The sequence below is a fragment of the Pteropus alecto genome, unplaced genomic scaffold (genome assembly GCF_000325575.1).
Source record: "Pteropus alecto unplaced genomic scaffold, ASM32557v1 scaffold105, whole genome shotgun sequence".
Taxonomy (NCBI): domain Eukaryota; kingdom Metazoa; phylum Chordata; class Mammalia; order Chiroptera; family Pteropodidae; genus Pteropus; species Pteropus alecto.
The window spans coordinates 2,242,114-2,248,130 of record NW_006436294.1 but is presented as its reverse complement, the minus strand read 5'-3'; positions in this window follow the sequence as shown (position 1 = coordinate 2,248,130).

The window sequence follows — 6,017 nt, the reverse complement described above, 5'->3', positions numbered from 1 at the left end:
CCTGTTCTTTTTACTCACTTTCTCAGATTAAGGTGCTAGTTTTTAAATGCCATAAAACCATGATTTACAACACTTTTTTTTTTTATCCCTAAAGAGCCTCACAATTTCTTTTCAAGAATAAAGGTGTTAACCTTTGGATCTCAGACAGACTTCAAATCCAGTTATTGCATTCTACCTGTTTTGACGTACTCAGAAGTAAAATCATTGAAAAACATCCTAGAACAAAAGGTTTCCGGTTTCAAGGACCCTTAGAGATCCCCTAAGTCAGTGGTTTCGACCCCAGAAACAGCTTTTCCGAATGGCGGCCACACACGACAATTTCAGCCATCTTTGTCAGTTCCCTCTCTGGTCCCTTCTTGTGTTTCTCTTTCGAGTACCTTTCATGATGATAATTAATCATTGAATCTGCAGTATCCGGCCCAGGGCCCAGGACAGAGCCAACGTTCACTGAATATTTGCTGAACGGGGTAAGGCAGATGGGTACCCGATGCGGAACGCTGTCGGGCCCCATAGCACACGGTGTGAAAACATTGCTATAACTCCACCTCCACGTCCTACCTGTACAGACAAGAAAATCGGTGTCAGAAGAAAACTGTCAGATGGCAGGTGGCTACGAAGTAGCAGAGCCAGGATTGGGAGCCAGGACATCTTACCAAAGACTCTGTCCACGGCCCCTTTGGGATTTACGGCTAAGTGGCTGAGTACTCTACCGTCCACCCAGCCCCTGTAGCCACAGTACAGAAGGAAGTTGTTTAAAAAGGCAGATTCCTGGGCCCCACTGCAAGTCTATTGAATTCCGATCTCTAGGAGTGGCGCCTAGGAGTCCACATTTAGAATAAGCCTTCCAGAGTTAGCCTTGTGCTCCCCAAAGTTTGAGAAGTGGCCGCTAAAGTTTCCCCATCCGGAGCAGACTCTAAAGGTTCCCCCTCCAGCTCCAGGAGGTAACCATTCAGCTGTGGTCATTGTCCTGCTTGGGACCAGCCTGAAGAACTGCAGACCTGAGGGCTTATCCACAGTCATATTCTTGAATGAATTATTCATTCCATAAACATATACCGACAATCACCATGACCTCAGGGCTCCGTCCTGGTCCCTCTTTTTGTTTTCCACGACACCAACAGGTCATCTCACACCAGGTCTCCACCACCACCTGTTGCCTGTGGATCTCCTCACGCAAACCAGTCCTGAAAAATGCAACTGCTGGTAGCCTTGCCGCTTTGCAAACCAGGGCTGCAAACTATTTGCCACTCCTCCCATCAAGAGGTGGCATCCGGGTCCCCACCCTGGTGTCTGGACAGGCTCATGACTAGAGCGCGATGAATTTGGGAAGCTGGGTCATAAAAGGCACACACTCCTACCTGGTTCTCCTGGGACGCTCCCTCTCAGACCCCGGCCTCCAGGTTTTGAGAGGGCCCAAGCCACGTGGCCGTGCACTGATGGACAAGACATGCTGAGAGGCCAGTCTTCAAGCCAACCCATCCCCAACCCCTGACGTATGAGTGAGGGAGCCTCGTGTGACCCCAGTTCTCAGCCATTCGAGTTCCCCTCTGCTCCGAGTCTTCCCAGACATGGTGGGGCAGAGACGAGCCCTCCCTGTTGGGTTCCATCTGAATTCCTGACCCCCGGAACCCATGATCATAATGCAACGCCTGCTTTGGGAGGATGATTTGTTAAGCAGCATCGGTAACTAGAACCAGCTGCAACTGAATGTCCCCCAAAACACTGAAACGGGAGATGGGAAGATGGTACTCTTCTCCTTATCCTCCCTGAGAGGTGCCCTATTTTGGAGATGGTAGCCAGCCACACAGGCACACCTGGGTTTGCGAGTATCAAAAAAACTCACTATGGCACCTTAAAGCAAAAGGGCCGGACTGTTGCACATTTTCTCTCTCAAAGCAAGAGACCCAGCTAAGATGCTGCTGCCCTGGACTCTACCGCTCAGCGATGCTTTCAGGAGCAAAGGTTTTGCTGTCTTTTAACCCCATCGTTCTCGTGCTGGTCTTGCCATCGACGGTGGCTGCTGCCTCCACAGAGTGTGTGTGTGTGTGCGTGTGTGCGTGCGTGTGTGCGCGTGCGCGCACCTGTGTTTTCCAGAAAGGCTGATGATGGGTACGGAACACAGGTATGAGAGGCATGGCAGAACACTATTTAAATATTATTTTGTGGCTTTGTCTCCTATATTTTCTCACGTTCCTCATTTTTGCTGGTTTTGGCCTCCCAGTTTGTGGCAATCTGCTACCGTACCGCAGCGCTGGTAAGCTAACACATCTAGGAAGACGGGCCCTTGTGACGAGGATGTTTGGGAGCCATGGTCTTTTATGGGTCTTGCAGCCCAGAACAATAGGTGCTGCTACGTTGATTTCAAGGACATGGCAACGTGATTTTAACCAGGGTCTTTGAGCTTAGTCAGTCCCACTTCTGGGTATTTAGCCGAAGAAAACAAAAACACTAAATTGAAAAGATATACGCACCCCTGTGTTCACTGAAGCATTACTGGTAACAGCCAAGATATGGCAGCAACCTAGGTGTCCACTGATGGACGAATGGATAGAGAAGAGGCGGGGTATGTATACAATGGCATAATATCAACGATAGAGAAGAATAAATCTTGCCATTTGTAGCAACATAGATGGACTGGGAGAGTATTAGCTACGTGAAATAAGTCAGAGAAAGACAAATAGCATATGATTTCACTTATATATAGAATCTAAAACAAAACAAGACAAAAGCATAAACAAACCCAAACAAAACAGAAAACAGATCCACAGAAAACAAGCTGATCTGTGTCAAAGTCGGGTAAGGTGGGAGGGTGGAAAAATAAGTAAATGACTTTCTGGGTCATGTGCAGCTGGAAATTAAGAGAAGCTCCCCAGGGCTTACTCTTAAGATCTTCCTTCCAAAAGACCCAAGTATATTTCTCTCTTTATCTTGTTGATCCAAATGGGGATCAAATCTACTCATTCCTGAGCCAAATTCTGGCCAGGAGATTAGGGTAGTCATGATTGACCAAGGCTGATCAGTTGGCTAGAACGGCTGTCGGTTCTAATACAGCGAGTACTGGAGAGTGTATGGTTCTCCTTAATGGTTCTGCTGACTCAGATGCCCCCAGGATTCTCATCGCTGGAAGGGGGCTTAGTGGTTACGTGTCCTACATTCTCTGCAATGCAAAATCTCCTGTACGGCTTTCCTTCCACGGGTTTGCACTCGGGGTGGCACATGTTGCCCGGGCAGCCCATCACAGCTGGGTTGTCAGCCCATGACTCAGGGAGGCCTGCCCTCCAGAGTCCTCTCCCAGACGAACTGAAACCCGCAGTGGATGAATGGCGGGAAGCAAAGCCGGAAGGATCGCTGCGATGCAGAGGGGTTGGGGCCACAGACACGCGGACAGCTGTTAAGGTTGCCTCCAGGACGGGGCTGAGGAAGCCCATGCCCCGAGGGAGAACAGAGCAGAGAGGGGAGGGAGGGGGAGAGCCAGGGAGACGGGCTGCTTTTCTCTTTCTGGCTCCCTCTTTCTGCTTTAGTCTGTACATCCCCATATTACCTCGTTACATAAGGAAAGTTGGGCCAGTTGCCCAAGCCCCAAGAGCCCTAAGCGAAACAGCACGTGCCCGGCAGCTTCGAACGCACCGTTGACAAGCAAGGCGGCCCTTCGCTTTTCTGCACGATCACCCAGATGGCATCAGAACCCATTAGGATCTTTCCACTCCGATGTGCCAAGAAGGCACGGGGCAGGATGAGATCGATTTCCTTAACCATTATTCCTGAGTGCTTCGCTGCTGCTCTGAAAACATGGTAGGGTGGGGGTGGGGGGAAGATGAGCATTCAATCAATGTCAGGGCTCCCTGGGGGACCCACTGTGCAGGCGCCCCCCAGTTATGACTATTACCAGTTGTCCTCCAGCAGCATAGGTTGGGGCACAGGGTGACAAGGAGGAATGGTCGCACTCACGTCCCTGACACATAGCCCAGGATCTGGGCTCCTGAAAACGGTCTGGGGCATCAGAGTGCGGCTTTCATGGGATGTCACCACTCCAGGAAAAAAGGGAGGGAGGAGGAGGCCGTCTCTGCTACCTCGTAAGACATACGTTGTAACTGAAAGGAAGTGGGCGAGAAAAAGCCCATCAGATATCTGGGAAAAGGCGTGTCTGGTGGACGTCTTTTTACACAGACACCGTGATGATTTATTCGTGTATCGCCACAGAGTCATTTAATAGGGAATTTCCATCTCACTGTGGAGTCATCTAGGGGAACTGCCAAGAACCCAGGGCTGAAGCTGAGAGCTGACTTTGGCTCCCGGCTGCAAAGCAGATGAGTGGTTGACCTGGGCCGCTTGCCCCATGTGACTCTCTCTTCAGACTCTACCAGGATAGCATAGTCTTATATTACTATAGCAGTCTCTATTTTTCAAAGTGCTTTCCCGCACATTGTACTATTTGATCCTTGCAATAAATAACACTTCTTTACTAATTCATTCAGGAAATCTTTATTGAGCATCTACCAGGTAACAGGCTGGGTGCTGCCATCAGCAAAGAACAAAACAAGACATTCCCTGTCCACAGCAAACTGAGTCAAATCAGAAGGCAAAAGCCACCAGCTGTATAATCCCACAAATCAAGAGGGCGTTGCAGGCAGTTGTCCCTGTGAGGTCAGCAGGATGACCGCTCTTATTTTCAGATGACTCAGAGCTGGATGATGCCCTGAGCCATGGGTCCAGGTACTGAGTCTGAGAGGTCCAAGTTAGGAGAGGCTGGCAGATGCTGCCTCTGGACAGAACGGCCGATGCTCCTACAAAACTTCTCTGCTCTCCTCCTCCGGTGCGTGAAAACCTTTTGGGGGATGCCACCCTCCCTCAAAGATGCTACCAGGGACCCAAAGGGTTTGCTCCTTTCTCTAGAATCTAAACAAAAAACCAACATGGCTATGAAACACCCCAAATTTCTTTCTCAAACTCCTGGCACACTTAGCCAGGTCCCGAGCTCCTAATGCAGCGTGACAGGCTCCTCGAAGAATTCTTATAGATCCACACGCTTTTGGTTTCATCGTTTTGTTTTAACTTTAAATTTTCCCCCACCTGACTCTTGTCTTCCCCTCTCTCCCTTTTTAAATTTGTTTCTCTTCCACTTCTCTCTTCTCTACATCTCTCTCCTTTTCTCCCCAAAGGCCAAGAAGTGTTCCCCAGCACCTCCATCCCATCTTTGAGGGTGGGCTATCTGCATGCTGTGGGGAGGGACCCAGCACCAGAGAAGTCCACCATGACACAGCTCACATTTACTGAGCACTTACAATATGCTAGGTACAGTTTTAAGAGTTTGCCAGGTATGAATTCGTTTAAGCGTCACAATGACCTTAGGGAATGGACAGTTAATTAGGCTGTTTTCACAGAGGGAAGAAACTTAAGCGCAGAGCTAAGTAAGCTTGGGGATTCTGTAACCAGCCTAAGACTCCACATTCTGTGTATTTGAACCCTGCAGTATTTGAACCAAGAGGTCTGATGCAGCTGGCCCTGGTCTGAAGCCCTATACTTCATCATCTCTCTCATGAATGATGGGCGAGAAAGCTCTCTCCCCCTCTATCGCAATAGGCTGACCTCTTCACTGGAACAATGGACGCTGGAAGAGTTAACTGACCCTTAGGCCGAGCTGTGCCTCTTTCCTGTTAGCATTTCTCAGAAAAGCTGTGAAAGATCTAAAGTCCATTAAGGGGATAAGACCAGTACAACCAGAATTTTTGTAATGCCTCTTAAATCTCGTGTCCGGCGGTTGGCCTCTAAGTCTGGCCTCCCGCCAGAGCAAGATGTCTCCAACTTCCCGACTTCTCTATAAAGGAGGAAGGGTAAAACTCCCAGAAACCTGACCCCCAAAGGGTTCTGGTCCCAGAGGCCCCAGACCCAGGGCGCCTGGGGTGCAGCCACTACCAGGGGGTCCCCCTGCCTAGTGCTCACCCTGCTCGGAACAGCGCAGCAGCCTCCGCATCTGGGAAGAAGAAACAGTGGCGGGCGGGCGGCGGGGGCGGGAGCCG